The 17,125-nt window shown below is 44.9% G+C and overlaps 1 long non-coding RNA gene across 2 annotated transcripts in view; it reads right to left on the bottom strand.

Annotated features, from left to right (window-relative positions):
* The window catches only part of LOC149990879 (uncharacterized), a 40,291-nt gene extending 23,423 nt beyond the window's left edge, over positions 1-16,868 (bottom strand). For both annotated transcript variants that reach the window (XR_016508650.1, XR_016508651.1), the window contains exons 1-2: positions 16,732-16,868; positions 15,729-15,874 (exon numbers count right to left, since the gene is read on the bottom strand). This is a non-coding gene — a long non-coding RNA (uncharacterized LOC149990879). The remainder of the gene's footprint in view (positions 1-15,728; positions 15,875-16,731) is intronic.
* Between the last annotated feature and the right edge of the window lie 257 nt (positions 16,869-17,125).

Raw genomic sequence — 17,125 nt, 5'->3', positions numbered from 1 at the left:
GCTGTAACATTTCATCTCAAACCAGGACTCACAACTTACTATGGTCTCTTACAACTGCTCCCACAGATATGTGCCATTTCACCGTCTCTATTTTACAGACCAGGACACTGAGTCACACAAGATCAGACAGCTAGTAAAAGGTGGAGCTGGAATCAAACATCAGGTCTGCTCCTTCCCCGGGATGGAAGTCTACTGTTGTGCTGTGAAGTTCTCTCTAAGGTAATGTGTACAAAATAGCTGATCCTTCTATTGGCTGCATGCTGAGTACAGGTTTATGAATTGTCATACTCATGACCTAAAGTCTGCACAGTAGGATGGCCTCAGTCTCATTTCTTTTATTGAACAAGACAGAAAAATTATCAGTTTAGGAAACTTCCTTCTCAGAGCCTGAAACCATCTTCTCGTTACATTTATTCTTATATCCAATTTCTGAGATAAGTTACTAAAATTAACAAATTGTTGGTAAGGATATAGGCAAAGAGTTTCCCACACTGCTAGTAGGACTCAGAACAGACACATTTTTTTCTGGAAGGCCAATTAGGAAATGTATCAAAGGTTGAAATATGGAAACCCCTGAATCTAGCAGCTTAAATTCCTGAAATTGATGTTAAGAAAATATTTGAACATACAGATGATGTATTATAGAACTGTACATTTGAAACTTATACAATTTTATTAACCAGTGTCACCCAAATAAATTCAATTGAAAAGAAAAAAAATAAGAAGGAAATAACTGAACAAGTGTAAAATCTTTTTATGAACAAAAATATTTATCCTAGGGCTTTTTTTTTTTTTTGTAATAGTGAAAAACTGGAAACAACATGAAAGACCCTGAGTAAGCTTTGGCTGAAAAAAGTAGGCTCCACACTTGGAATGAAATACTACACATTTAAAACTCTGGGTGTGTCTCTGTCAGATCATTGGGCTTAATGAGACAAATGAACTGTGGCACCTCTAGAAAATGGCTTAAAAGATCACTAGGTCATCTGTGTTATCTTTGACTCCCAAGATGCTTTTCTATCAGCCTGGTCCTCCCCTTCATTTGGCAAAACTCTTCTGAAACTAAAGCTGTCACTCCCTCAGGCCAGCTTTATCTTATTCTCACTAGAGGTCATTCTGTATATCTTAAGTCATTTTGTTGTAACTGTCACTAGGCGTATTATACTTCCCATGCCTAGCACATGCCTAGCACAATGTTGTTTGGATATCTTAGTATTACAGTCAAATAAGTAGCAGGGGGAGACACATCTCACCTGCTAACTCAGAAGTCTTGGGCCTTGTGGGGAACTGCTCCTTGTGGTTTTGGGAATTGTAGCCCAAGCCATGAGCCAGGCGGCCCCCCTCCCCCTTGAAAGCCTCTAAGTCTCAACAGAAAACTGGAAGGTGGGGCAGGCAGGACCAAAGGCCACTCAGAGGGTTTCCATGGGAATTGGATTTAAAAAGTGCTTATTATGCTTTAGAGCTTGCTCTGCTTGTCTTATCTCTCAGTTAGCTATAAACAATCTCTAGCAAGGAATGTATGAAACCTTGCACCTAATGCCAGTGTGGCGTCAAGATGTTTAATAGACCCTGACACAGACTGGTCACTGTGTCCTCTATATTGATATCTATAATCTGTTATTGTCAACTGTAATCCAGGCGCCTAAAAGCTATTGATGATTTAAGAATTTTGACCTTGTATCTCCCATGCACACCCTTCTGAATAAAAAGCATGAAGAACAGAGGTCTTGCGCTTTCTCCACTAGAGGGAACAGCTGCCTCTTTTACCCCCCAGACAAAATCAGTGTCCTGGATAAATTTGTTCCGCCGTGGTCGTGAAACCTCTGCTGGACATAGCAGTTTCCAACCGAGTCAGAGTATTGGAGACAGCTCAGCCTCAGGGCCTGGTCCCATAATATTGCCAGGTGTTCCAATATCAAAAGAAACACTATGTTAGCATGGGAAGAGGTAAGTCCTTAGAATTCTATGTGTCCTTCCCACTATCTGGGGAGGAAAGTCTTTGAAACTATAGTGCCTAAAGGAAGAAGCCCATTAGCACCTTTAGGTATCCACACCCCAGTCCTGGAAAACTGATACCACCTTTATCTGTCAATCAAAATGTAACTCCCTCACCCCCATCCCACCAACTGTATTAGTCCTCAGAACAAAGGACTTGCTCTCTTGGCCTTCATGGCCCTCATGGTGCTCTTGGCTTTCTGAACACAGGGCCTTTGGCCACCCTAGGGCAAGCTTGCCATCCCAGCCTTTGGCCACGCTTGCTTTTGCTCTTTCATTCACTAATAATTTTTGCATGCACACTAATAGGCTTGCTGATCTGTAATTCTTTACTGAATCGGTGAGAAGAACCAGGGTTTCTCTGATAACATTAGTGCAGAATCCAGGCATACTCTCACCTTATGGATTTGCATGGGCTATTGTTAATGTTGTTCCAGAGGTCCCTGTGCCTTGATCTCTCATCGTGTTCAATCAAGTATTTGCTCAAATGTCACTTTCTCAATGAGGCTGACCCTGAACAACTCCTTTAAAACTGCATACCTATTTTTTACTAAAAAATGTTATTATTTGCCTCCAAGAAATAAGTCTCATTTAAGGACAGGGATTGAAAACGGATGATGATAGAAAAAGTCAATTTGTGAAACATAAACTTAGGGAGTTGAAATTAAAAATAAAATAAAATAAAGTCTGAGAGGGGGGATTGTTATTTTTTATTGCTATAAAAATTAATTATTTTAATTAAAAATTAAATTAATTAATTTTTAAAAAGAATAATATAAGAAAGGGTGAAGCCAGAGAACTTGTATGCATGACCCATGGGCATGGACTTGGTGGGGGGGGATTTCTGGGGGAGGGGCGGTGCTGGGCAGAGGGGAGCAAAGGGGAAAAAATTGGAACTATTGTAGCAATATAATCAATAAAATATACTTCAAAAATAAATAAAATAAAATAAAGCCATATACCTAGCCACTAGCACCCCCATTTCTCCTTCCCTGCTCTGTTTTTCCATCAACTGTCTCTTCTATCATACTACATAATTTACTAATTTATTATATTAATTATTTATTTGTGTATTTCCCCACTAGAACACAAGCTCAATAGCAGCAGACATTTCCCTAGTGGATCCCCAGTTTCTAGAACACTGTCTAGAACAGAAGCTGGCTCTGAATAAGTATTTGTGGCTGAAATGAATGAAGTACCTGACACACAGTAGGCAATCAGTGAATGGCAGCTTTTATTATTGCTGCTCTCATGGAACAGGTGCTGCTGGAAAGGAGCTAGTCAATGAGAAAAGAGTTCACATTGCTGAACTGCCATCCATCTTGTTTATGAGGTCAGAAACCTGGGAGATATTCTAGATCAACTGCTTGCTCCTCACTCTCCTAGGCTGTCACTTATTATTTGGACCACTCACTCCTAGCATGGCAGAAAGTGAGAGGTGGGTTTCTTTGTACCTTTACCCATGTCACATAATCAAAACTTACATTTAGGTGTTTCAAACTCCCAGTCACTCCACATGCATTTGTAAATATTACTAAGAACTGCCCTGTAAAATATCAATGTTTTGGGTACTCTTTGCTTTTTTCTGTCTATTAAAGAATTGAGAGTAGTGATAATGAATATTTTCAACTGTTACATAGTAAACATATCAATTATAGAGTAAGAATCATTAACCTAATTTTAGAGGACATAAGTGAGTCTTGGTAAGGGACAGCAACAGGAGTAAGGTTATATAGCCAGTAAACAGATACTAATTCTGGCGCCAAAGTCTGTGTACGTTCCATCATATATTTCAAGTTAAAGTATTGACATTACTGAGAAAAATTGTATTACAGTGGCAGATCAGTTATTGGGGTAAGAGGTAATAGGCAGATATGAATATTTGATCATTTCCTGTTTTTCAATCACAATTAAAGCTGTTTGAAAATTTATAAGTAAAATAACTTAAATTTTACTAGAAGGAACATGATGGAAGATGATTTTAAATATCCTTGATTGACCAAGATCTAATTTATCCCAGGAAAACAAAACTGAAAACTTTACAGAGTGGGGTCCCCAAGGAGATGGGAGGAGCTTTGATCATAGAATGGTTACGAAAAGCTTATGGGGCCTGAGTAAAATTCTACAAGTGGCTGTAATTAGCGGCCCTGCCCACTGTGTCACAGGCCACAGTCAGGGATTTAAAAATAAGGCAGCAGCCATTTGCAGAGGGAGAACCATGCAGCTTTGAAAGGAAAGGGAGGACCCTATGCAGTTTACAAGGAGGCCGGGAACCCCACGTGGCTCTGAATTATGAGATGGAGAGCACCGCGACAGAGGCAAAACCTCCCCAAGTCAGGCTCGAATGATCGGGAGCTATTGATAAAACTGAACTGTGTCTGGGAAGTAGGGAAACAGTACCTCTGACTTTTCTATTCTAAAACTAGCCTGGTTTGGAGGGGGAGGCAGAACTATTTGTTTGTGGGTATTTTAAAGAAAGTAAGACTTAATGGCAGAAATCCACCATTAATCTAAATCTGCATAACCTTTAGATAAACAATTCCTTTTCTTTTTATCAAACTCTGGTATTAAGAGTTATGCTTTTTGGCAGCAGGCAATCAAGCCCCTCATAGCTGAACAGCCTGTGGATTTTGTGTCAATTGGGGCAGGCCATGGGTTCTGTTTCAATCTGGCTCCCAACATGGGGCTTTAATAATTGCCTGTGGCAGGTCAACCCCCTTGGGAGATACCTCCTGAGGGCACTGGCTGCCCTACTACACCAGGAGGGTGAAAAGCAAATGGAACTGGGAAGGGATTAGAGAAGTAAGATTGTTTGGCTGAAAATTTATTTTTGAGCATTTCTGAAATAATGGAATCATGGATGCCTAAGGGGTATACGTATATGTTTTCTGGCCCTTGGGATTTTTCTGTTTATAGCCATTGACCTGAATGTCTGGGTAAATAAAAGCAGCTCTGGGCAAGCCCCTGAGGACAGCCTTCTGGGGAGAATTTTGGAAAATTGGAATATGTACTGTTGTAATCCTATGTCTCAGAATATATTGATTTATTATTGTAACACTGTATGGCCTCAATATGTTTTGTATGGTGAGGAAAGGTGGCCTGTGAATGGTTCCCAGTGTTATTGTGTCATTAAGCAATTGGAAAGGTACTGCCAGCAATTGGAAAATTGGAAAGAGATCCATTATATAAATGCATTTGTAGAATTGTATGATAAGGTCTTTACAGGGATAGAGGACCAGTTAATGATGCAGAGAAAAAAAGCGGTCCCAAAGCCCTTTCCTGATAGCAAAACACCAGAAGAAAAGGAAAATGAGGAAATAAGCCTCATTAATGCTCTGAATCCAGGGGACAAAGACTCGCAAAAAAAGGGGGCTGATTTGGCACCAAATCAAGCCCAGGTGGAAGCGGCTTCTGCGGTGCTGCCCCCTCCACAGGTTCCACCCATGCCCCCTGCTCAGGTGGGAGTGGCTTCTGCAGCACCAACCCCTCTGCAGACTCAAGGGGCTTCCCTCCCACCACCCCTTTCGGTTACAGACTCTGAAGTGATCATAAAGCCAACGGCTCAACCCCCACAGGAGGAGGAGTGGGTTTCCCCCGCCAGAACCCACCAAGGAACCCAGTACAGTCAGGGGGCTTCCCAATTTGGAGCAAGCCATTTCCCTCTAAGGCAATACCCTGCATGTGAAGTAAATCAGCAAGGCCAGCCCTTTGGCTACTATTGGGTCCATACTCCATTTTCCACTTCAGACTTGTTAAATTGGAAAAATTCTAACCCTTCATATAGGGATGATCCTCAGAAAATGGCAGAGCTTGTCGCCTCCATTTTTGCCACTCATCACCCAAACTGGGCAGATGTACAGGCTCTCCTAAATATTCTGCTAACTGGAGATGAGAGACAGTCGGTTATAAGTAAGGCTAATGAAAAGGCTTACCATCTCCACAAAGAGAATCCCAATGGGACCCCTGACCCAGCTGTAGCAATTCCTTGGATGGAGCCTAACTGGGACCCAAATGGTGGGGGCCTAGTCCCTTTGAAACATTTTAGGAGGTGTATATTGGAAGGACTTAGAAAGGCAGTACCCAAGCCAAAGAGTCTGGACTTGGTACAGACTCTTCAGCACAAGCCAGATGAGGGTCCTTCTGAGTTTTTAGAGAGGATCTATCAATACTATAGGAAGTACACTGATATTGATCCACAGGCACAAGAGAATGTGAGAATGGTGAACATGACATTTATTGGGCAGAGTGCCCCAGATATTAGAAGGAAACTCCAGTGTGTAGATGGGGTATTGGAATGAGTCTCTCTTAGCTAGTGGACATAGCATTTGAAGTTTACAATGCAAGGGAAACAAGGGAAGAGAAGACAGGACTTGGTGTTCTTTGAAACAGGCTGGAGAGGCCAAAGGAAGAGGCAGGACCCTTAAGACAGAGGGAGAGACTCAATAGGCAACAACCAATGTGGCTATTACAAACAGGACCTCAAAGACAGGAGAGACCCAATAGGCATCAATCAATATGTCTATTGGAGAGAGGAGGGCCAGTGGAAGAATGCGTGTCCAAATCATAAGAAAGGAGGTAAAAATGGAAACCCTCACCAAGTAATGCTGAAAAGGAGAAGGGCAGACACTGATGAATGAGGAGGCCCAGGGGCTCCATTGGACATTTCCCGACCTATTACTATTTCCCTATGGGAGCCCCAGGTAAAGTTGATGGTGGGGAACCAGCAAGTTGACCTCCTTGTAGATACAGGAGCTATGTATTTATTGTTGAATACAAAATTAACCAAAAAAGATCCAGATGAGGTAACAGTTACTGCGGAGACTGGCCAGTTACAAAAAATAAAGCATTCTTGCAACCCCTGGAATGCAAACTTGGGGATCAAAAGTTTAGGTATAGTTTTCTCTATATGCCAGATTGTCCCATTCCATTGCTGGCCGAGATTTACTTTGTAAATTGCACGCACAAATAACTTTATCTCCTGAGAAACAGCAGCTACATGTGGAAGTCCCACTGGAACATGTCTTCCTACTATAGGCATTCCTGACTTGTCTAGGAGGTCCCGGAGGTGAGCCCTTCCAACCAGAGATCCATAAGTAGGTTGATCGAACTGTTTGGGCTGATGGAACCCCAGGTAAAGCGGTTAACATGCAACCCATAAAGATTAATCTAAAAGAAGGGGCAAAGGTCCCACAGAAGAAGCAGTACCCCCTCAAGAAGGAGGCATTAGAAGGGATTCAGCCAGTGTTGCAAAATTTTTTTAAATCAGGACTTATTAGACCATGCCAGTCCCTCTACAACACCCCCATTTTGCCAGTTAAAAAGCCACACTCTGATCAGTATCAGTTTGTACAGGATCTGAGGGCCATAAATGACATTGTTTAGGACGTCCATCCTACAGTGCCCAATCTTTACACCCTGTTGACCATGGTGCCTGGGGAAAGCAAATGGTTTTCAGTCCTAGACTTCAGAATGCCTTTTTCAGCATCCCAATAGATGGACAAGCTCAGCAACTATTTGCCTTTGAATGGCAAAACCCAGAAACTGAAGCCACACTCCAATACTGCTGGACTGTGCTGCCACAAGGATTTAAGAACTCCCCAACAATATTGGGAGAAGTGCTGGCAAAGGACCTAAGGGATGTTTGATTGAAATCAGGAGTCCCTTTGCGATATGCAGATGACCTATTAATAGCCAGCAGCAGCTAGGAGGACTGTTTGCATAACACCATTACAGTCCTCAATCATTCGGCAAAAAAAGGATATAGGTGACAGCCTCGGTTCCCACGCCCTCCTCCCTCCGCCTGCAGCTGCCTGGGAGGTAGCGATGTTTTGGGCCGGGACTTCCCTGCGATAGCAGGGTGCATCAAACGGAACTGTGTTTGGCCTTGATCAGCCCGTTATACTTGCAGCTGCGAGAAACCAAACGGTGACTAAACTCAATAGTTCCCTTTTTCTTCCCCTTATAAATCAACCCCCTCCTTCCCTAGGAGTTCGGAGTCAGAGCCACCCATGGCACAGCTTCCTCCCTGCTCGCTGATTCCCCCAATAAACTTATTTTTTTCCTGCTTGCTGCATCTTTATGACCTTCTGAGCGACTCTATTCTTACATTATGGTGCTGAAACCCGGGATTGGGACACTGGCTCGACCAGAACTCCTAAATTGGACTTGGGCCCCGAGCCAGCCGGCCCCAATCCTTGGACCCAGAGTTGTTCAGATCTCCATGAGTCGGTGGCTCGAGCTTCCCCTCTGGCTTGCTGACCCCATCTGTCTCCTTTCTCCTCCAACCTCTTCCCTGACTGCCATTTACTCTCAGTCAACACTGGCCCTCGGATTCATGAGTGAGTCCTCGCCTCCGTCTCCTCCAGTGGTTCTGTTTCCTGGTCTATCTGAGACCATTCTGGGCAGTCCGGCCCTAAATCTGAGAGCTCAGTCAGAAACACTCTCAGAGTCACCTGACTCCTCGGGTCAATCTGGACCCACTCTCCAGGGCCTGATGACTCCTGGGGATACCTGGGATGACTCAGTGCCTCTCCTCTTGGCCTTAATCCCTGCACTCTCTGGTCGAAACGGGGAAGCTCATCTCGACAGATTGCAGAGCCAGGAACGTTGGCTTGGATTCGCCCTCCTCCTCCTTCTCGGACTCACATTAACCCTAACCGTTGCCATGAGAATTGGTCAGTCCCTCCCGCCCAAAGATACCTCTCTTGGGTGTTTAGCCTGTAATCTCAAACCTCTCCAACTAAATGGAGAAGTCAAGGCCAGTCGACTTGTCATTCTGTCCACTGTTGTATGGCCCCAATATCCTCTAAATAACAAGAGTCGGTGGCCGGAAAACAGCACACTTGACTTCAGAGTTCTCACAGACCTTGATAACTTTCTCTGGCAGTCAGGCAAGTGGTCAGAACTTTCCTATGCTCAGGCTTTCTGGACTCTTTGGAGCAAACACTTTCTCTGCAAAGAGCTAACCACCCACAAAATTCTCCTTATCCAGAAAAAGCCACCTTCCTCTCAACCTTCTGCACCCCCTCTAACCCCTTCTCCTTCTTCCTTGTGTGAAAAATGCTCACAAAAAAATATCGGGACACAGGATTTTAGCAGCAGTCGAGGCAGTTGTTTATTCACAGATATGCAGCTTTGGGCTTAGCTGAAAACCAATTCAAAGATGCATGCCGAAAAGATGAAGCTGGCTGTTTTTATCCTAACACGAGTAAACCCCTCCCCCCTTCTTCTCTCTCCCTCTTTCTCCTTCTTCATTTTTCCATGCTGAATACTCCGGAGTTATAACGCAATTTAAATTAACTAAGGGTGATCTGGTTATAGGTCTGTCTCCAGCTCTTCTTTAAAATTTTCCTATCTTGTTTGCTGGGCTGTCTAGCTACATTTTCCCATTTCCCAGGGTTTGGTAATAAATGACCCCCCCCCCCAGCCTCGGATTTTGGATATCCTTTGTTCTCATAAGCATTTGTGCTGAGCTGCAGAATGCCCCTTTTTTGATGCTAATATTGTTAACTCTGGCTCAAATACCCTCTAATTACATTTGTCTTTTGCTGCTAATTATTTTCTACTGGTTTGGGAGCCACCAGCTTCCTTGCCCTTTACACTTGGACACCTTCAATCCCACTGACCACCCACTTGCGCCAGATGCACACTTGCCCCCTTGAGAACCCCAGTCACCTGACTCCTCACAGTCCTCAGCCCTCCAAGACCCCGGACCTTCTCCTCCCCGTACTCGATCCCACAGGCTCACCCCTACCTCCTCTTCCACAGCTCCCACCCTCTCTGATCAGCCTCACCCTTCCGGTTTCTACCTCCTCTGCAAGGTCGCTGGTAGAGACAGTGCCATGCAAGTTCATGTCCCCTTCAATTTGGCTAATTTTTCCCAAATTGGGCAACATCGAGACCCCGCTTTGCTTGAGGGACGCCTCTTTTTACACACTCACTTCATTAGTCAATCGGCCCCAGACATTCAAAAAAGTTTCAAAAGTTAAAGGCAGGCCCCGAGACCCCCCCAAAGTAAACTTATTCAGGTTGCCTTCTGAGTATACAACAACAGGCAAAAAAAAAAAAAAAAAAAAAAAAAAAACACAGGAGAAAACAAAAGAAAGGAAAAAGGGGTGACAGGAACGGAAAGACAAGCACTATCTTTTGCTGGCTAATGTTCTGGGGAATTCCTCCAAGGGGCAAAATAAGCCTAAGGACAAAACCTCCACCATCAGGTAGACTCCGGGCCCCTGTTTCCGATGCAGTCAGGAGGGACACTGGGCAAAGTTCTGTCCAAACTCCTGCTTACCTCCTCCAGGTCCCTGCCCTCTCTGTCAAAGGACAGGTCACTGGAAGGTTGACTGTCCAACGGCCTCTAACGGGGGACTAGACGGCCTACCCTGGCTGCCGATACAGATGCAGGCCTTTAAGTCCCAGACCTCCTCGGACTTCCCACCGCCTGACGGGGCCCGGGTTTAGGAGCCCCGCCTCTCACCATCATGGCTGCTGAACCCAGGGTAAACATATTGGTGGCAGGTAAGCTTGTCTCCTTTAACCTTAATATGGGAGCTACGTATCTGTCCTGCCCAAATTCTGGGGGCTCCCAACTCCCTCTGCCATATCGGTTGTAGGAATGGATGGCAAGGTGACCCAACCCCTAAGTACCCCTCCTCTAACCTGTCTCATTGGGCATCAGGCATTCACCCACTCCTTTCTAGTACTGCCCCACTGCCCAACCCCACTCCTTGGACACGATATTCTAACCAAACTGCATGCATCTATATCTCTCGGTTGTTTTGACTCCATGCCCTCTCCAGATAATCCCACCCCTCTCATCCTTCTTCTAATTTTAGGGCAGTCCCTTCACACTATCCCAGACACTCCCTTGCCATCCTGGCTAACAATGGTCAATCCCGATATCTGGGATACAAATGATCCTTTCGTCGCCTCTCACCATGCTCCAGTCTCTGTAACTCTAAAAGATGCCTCCCATGTCCCCAACAAACCTCAATACCCATTAACCCCCTCGGCCTTAAACAGTCTGAAGCCTATTATAGACCACCTGCTGGGAGCAGGTCTGCTTCAACCTGCCGCCTCTCCCGCCAATTCCCCCATCCTAGCCGTAAAAAAACCCAATGGGTCTCACCGTCTTGTCCAAGATCTCTGTGCAATCAATGAGGCCACCATCTCTATCAACCCCATCACCCCTAACCCTTATTCTCTCTTGTCATGCATCCCACCTCAAACCTTCCACTTCACCGTCCTGGACCTCAAAGATACCTTCTTCACTATAATACTCTCCCCGGCCCCCCAAGACCTCTTTGCCTTCACCTGGACTGACCTAACCACAAAAATAACCCAGCAACTGATGTGGACAACCCTGCCTCAGGGGTTTCGAGATAGTCCCCACCTCTTCGGTCAAGCTCTAGCAGCCAACTTACAGCAGCTTGACCTTTCCAGAAGTGTCCTCCTACAGTATGTAGACAATCTCCTCCTCTGTAGTCTATCTGAGAACCTTTCTCACCTCCATACTGCCCAACTCCTAAACTTTCTTGCAAGTCGGGGATACCATATGTGATGAAACAAAGGCCAATTCTCTTAAACTCAAGTCACATATCTCAAACTCTCCATCATCCCCACTCATAAACACCTAACTCCAAAAAGACAGGACCTAATAACTACCTTCCCCCTGCCCCATACTAAACAAAAACTCCTTTCATTTTTAGGCCTTGTTAATTTTTTTCAGAACTTAAATACCTAATTTTAAATCCTTTCCAAACCCAAATAAACCTTTTCTCCTATATACCAACACAAAAGATGGCTTTGCTCTCGAGCTGTTAGCACAGCAATACAAACCAGACCAATGGGGTTATAGCTTACTTTTCCAAACCACTCAATTACCCCTTCCTAGGGTGGCCAGCTTGCCTCCGTGCTTTACCAGTGGCAGCAATTCTCAGTCAAGAAACCCTTAAGTTACTTCCCTTTGCCCAGGTAACAGTCCACTCCTTCCATACTATTTCTGGCCTACGAACCCAGCAGGCCATTGCTGCAGCCTCCCCATTCCGAATTCAGTTCTTACACACCCAACTGCTTCAAAATCCTTTAATCTCCCTACATAAATCAGCTCTCCCCCTGAACCATGCCTCATTACTTTCCCTCCCCCAACCCCCCACCTATACCCATGACTACACTCAACATCTCTCCCCATTTTTACACCCCTTCCCCAACATACAAGACAACCCTCTACCCCAGGCAGAATCCTGGTTTATAGATGAAAGCTCCTACAAGACCGGCCCAAAAGGAGCAGAATATGCCATCACTACCCTCACTTCCATCATTGAGTCGGGACACTTGCTCTCCGGTACCTCTTCTCAACAGGAAAAACTTATTTCCCTAACGCGGGCCTTGGTCCTTGCAAAAAATCGTCAGGTCAATATATACACTAACTCTAAATATGCCTATCACATCATACATTCACACATATCAATTTGGAAAGAAAGGGGATATCTCATCTCTAAACACTCTCCCATCATCAACAAACACCCCATTCTCAAACTTCTACAAACAGCTTAGCTCCTGACAAAAGCAGCAGTTATCCACTGCAAGGGACATCAAGCCAGGACAGATCTCATAGCTTAAGGAAATCACAAAGCAGACACTGAGGCAAAAAAAAACAAGCCCGTGCCTCTTTCATCCCCCTTACAATGCCTACTGAGGCACCCCCTTATGCAGAGGAAGAAAGATACACCCTAGTTAAGCTTGAAACAACCCAACAAAATAAATAGTTTCATCTATATAACAAAATAATTCTCCCCAATAATCACACTCAACATAACCTCACCAAACTCCATGCCAATTTCAAATAAACACAAGACCACTACACGCTTTATTATCGTAAACCCACCCTCACCCAGCTTGTCCCCATCCAGAAAGAGACACAAGCAACACTGCCCACGTATTCCTGCATCCCCACTAAAAACCTGACGGTAAAAATCACCCAAGCCCAACCCTCCTCTAAATAAATCTTCCATGGACACTACTCTTCACTCATCTCATCTCCCAAAAACTTTTATTATACAAAAAGCACCCCCCCTCCACCGACTATCTCTCAGTTTTTAGAATGTGTCTCGGAAGCCTGGCTGCAGGGCACTCTCAGGGACTACACCACTGGCGGAATTTACTTTTACACTTTCATCCTAGTTTTATCCCTCGCTAACTTATTTGAATCACTGTAACCATGCTGACTCCCCTCACAATTACAGTTATAGCCCTCCTAACTTTTGTCACCTCATATCGACATCCTCTAGCCCCCACAATACAGCGAATAGCTCATTTAACCAACAAAACCAACTGCTGGATCTGCTCCCACTCCTCCCACCACCCAGACATTGAGGTAACCACTTTCCCACCCAATCTCACCACCTTATATAACCTTACTGCCTGCTTTCTTCCATCCCCCTACTACACGGTTTCGGTCGATCTCCCTGGAGTGGCCCAGCCAGTAGCCACCGTCACTCTTATGGGTCCTGCTGCTCTCTAGATCCATTTCAGATATGTCAACGGCACCCACATTCAGCCTCACTCCTTGGGCACATTCAACCCTTCCCTCCTCTGCAACCACACCCTAGACCTAGCCTTCATACACTATGAAGGCTGACCAGGAGCTCCTATCCATCCTTACATATTAGGCCGAATTCACAATCATACCAACACTTCAGACTTTACTGCTATCCCTACATGAATCATGGATTTTCAATTTAACCAATACAGCCAAACATTTCTTCACAAAATCCTCTATAATGTTTAGTACTAGTCAATAAAAAATAAAACTCACCCCAGTTGCATTGCCATCACCAAAGCAAAATATAGCACTGCTATTTCCTGTCAAGGGACGGGATATCACTTCCTATGTGGTACGCAAGCATACCTAATAATTCCTCCTTACTGGACTTGAACCTACATGATAGTCGCTTTAATACTAAATGTCTCTATACTAAGCTCCCAGCAAATGGCCACTTCTGAGGCAATCCCAAACCTTGGCTCCTTCCTTGAGACCTCCCTCTTGTCCCATCCCCGACACATACGACACCGGCAGTGGTATGAGTGTGGCGGACATGCATACAGCGACCCTATCCTTAAACAACTGGGAATAGGGCACTCCATATAGAGAGGATTCTTCTGGTTCGTAGGAATACCCCAATTAGAGAAATGAGTACTAAATCTCTCTTTATCCCTTCAAGAAACTTGGAATGCCACCCTCCAAGCTCTAGAAAAACAGCAAGAATCCCTAAACAGCCTAGCAGACGTAGTTCTCCAAAACAAGAAGGCCCTAGACATCCTCACAGCTGAAGCAGGGGAACCTGTGCCATACTAAACAAAACTTGCTGTTTTTACATTAACAATACAGGCATAATAAAAGAATATTTACAAGTACTTAAAAAACACATCAACATTATTGCCCAAGCTAGGGAACGGGCATATGGAGAATCCTGGTTTGGAACCTTCCTCTCATACTTCTCCTCTCCCTTCAAAGCGATCCTAGTACCTCTCATAACACCACTGCTTCTCCTCCTATTATTCCTCACCCTTAGCCCTTGCTTCCTCAAACTGCTAATTAACTTTATTCAAAAACCGTTCAATCCATGACAGCCTCTACCATCCATAATATATGCTTATTAATATCTTTTAGTTATCAACCCGTGGCAAAAGACTACCCCTGAGCCAGCCGTCAACCCCCTTCCATCGCCCTAACTCCTCAGGAAGTCCTTATAGAAGAGAGATTCAATGACCCCTCTCCCAACTGGTCTCTGCCACACAAAATCACTCTGCCACCGCAAAAAACCACACCCCACCGTTCACCTCCTTTTATTAAAACAAAAAGGCTAGAATGACAGCCACGGTTCCCATGCCCCCCCCCCCACCTACAGCTGCCTGGGAGATAGCGATGTTTTGGGCCCAGAGGTCCCTGCGATAGCAGGGTGCGTCAAACAGAACCACAGGGGGAGAACCATGCAACTTTGAAAGGGAAGGGAGGGCCCTATGCAGTTTACAAGGAAGCTGGGAACTCCACGTGGTTCTGGATTGAGAGCTGGAGAGCACTGAGACACAGGCACAACCTCCCCAGTCAGGCTCAAATGATTGGGAGCTGCTGGTAAAGCTGAACTGTGTCTGGGAAGTAGGGAAATGGTATGTCTGACTTTCCTATTTTAAAACTAGCCCGGTTTAAAGGGGGAGGCAGAACTATGTGTTTGTAGGTGTTTTAAAGACAGTAAGACTGAACAGCAGAAATCCACCATTAATCTAAATCTGCATAACCTTTAAGTAAACAATTCCTTTTCTTTTTACCGAACTCTGGTATTAAGAGTTATGCTTTTTGGTGACAGGCAATCAAGCCCCTCATAACTGAACAGGGTGTGGCAGCTGAAGTGGAGAGGAAGACATCCCCATGAAATCACAAAGGCCCCACCCAGCCACATCACAGGATGACCTCATAAATACAGGGCCTGGCCCCTTTGCCACATTAGGCTGGCAGTTACAAGCAGTAGTTCATTGGGAAGAAAGCAAGTGTGGAAACAGCCATGGCAGAGGTAAGACAGGGGACAGATGGAACATAGAGGGCCCTATAATCCAGGAGGTCAGGAATGGCTTCCTCTAGTGGGTGATATGTGGGCCATAGGACTGGTATCCTTACCAAATGGGAGTTCAAGGAAAGGGATTAGAGCTTTAACCTATGTGGAAACTATGTAACTCACCATTGTTGTCCGAGAGCCCCAAGTAAGGGTTTCCTGAGGCCTCAGGGGAGCAGTTTTTCAAGTTGAAGGTCTTGAGCTGTGGTTGGTGAGGTTTCAGCCTCCCCTCGGTCTGTGTAAGGCCTTTAAAACTGTCCAATGCTGGCTCCCTGGATATCACGAAAATACCAACCTGTTGATATGACAAAACTGAATTCATTTTTTGCTTTAGTAAGCGAGAACCCCACTTCTCAAAGTTGTGACAGTGTTTCAGAAAAGAAAGGAAAGGTCAGAATTTACTGATAAATGAAAGTTTGATTTAAGGCAGAGGGTCTTTCAATGTGGGGGCTTGATTAGGATTGGGTAAGGATCATGATACCAACAGTCTAGGTTTGTGGGAGCAGCAAGGGGAGGATTTTGAGAGGGCTTCAAAGAATTTTAGGGCACAAACTGTAATGAAGAAACTATTTACCCGGATGGGGGGTCGTGGAAAATGCCAGTAATGACAGTGGATTAGTAATATTTATGTAGATAGTAAGGGGTGGTTACATTTCTTTGTCCAGCCTGAGTGTGGGGAGACTGTTTTGATTCTCATATTCATAGTATTTTAATGAACAATTAACTTTAGGTATGTGTTTAATTTGTGGTGTGAAAATCCTTTAGTTTCCTGAATCCCAAGGAAAAGATGACACCTACTCGCAGGAGTGTGCGAAGCCCTGAGAAACAAATTAAATCTCTAGCTTTCTCCTGTCTATTCAGTTCTTTAGGCATATTATTTTATTTAATTCTCACAAACACCTTGTGAAGTAGACACTATTATTATCCCTATTTTATAGAGGAGGAAACTGAGGCTCAGGGAGATAGTAATGAGTTCACATTCATGTGCTACAAATACATTCTTTTCAGGAACTTCAAGAAAAACCACTCTCAACAAAACTTCCTTATTCTGTCCCGTTTTTGGTAGAGGGGAGCTGGACTCCAGGTTCATGATAATTTGGCCATTCTGTCCTCTTTGGGGTCTTTTTACCTTTGGGGAGAAGGGAGGAAAGGGAGGAAGCCTAAGCCCTTGACATACTCCAGTTTGAGTCCGGGTCAGCTGCCTTCTGCCTCAGAGACCACCCGGGTTCCAATGGCCATTTCCGCTGAAAAAGCCTCGGCCAGGGATAGAAGCCGCTCGCCGCGCGCCCCGCCTCCCCCATCTGCGCATGCTCCAGCTGGCTAGTGCCCACTGTGCCGGCTTAGCTAACTTCCGGTTACTAGAGGGAGCTACGACACAAACACCAGTGAGGGCGGAGGGGTGTGGCACATTACTAAAGAGGCTCGCGCTGGATAGTGGGGACATCGCCAGCTGGAGGCCAGGATGGTTAGAAGCCCACTCAGAGTGCTTCCTTAATTCCGTTGCCTTCTCCTTTTGCTGTGCG

The sequence above is a fragment of the Furipterus horrens genome, unplaced genomic scaffold (assembly GCF_987537825.1).
Source record: "Furipterus horrens unplaced genomic scaffold, mFurHor1.1.pri manual_scaffold_17, whole genome shotgun sequence".
NCBI classification, from domain to species: domain Eukaryota; kingdom Metazoa; phylum Chordata; class Mammalia; order Chiroptera; family Furipteridae; genus Furipterus; species Furipterus horrens.
Note: the sequence above shows the minus strand (reverse complement) of the source record. Positions and strands in the feature narration are given on the sequence as shown.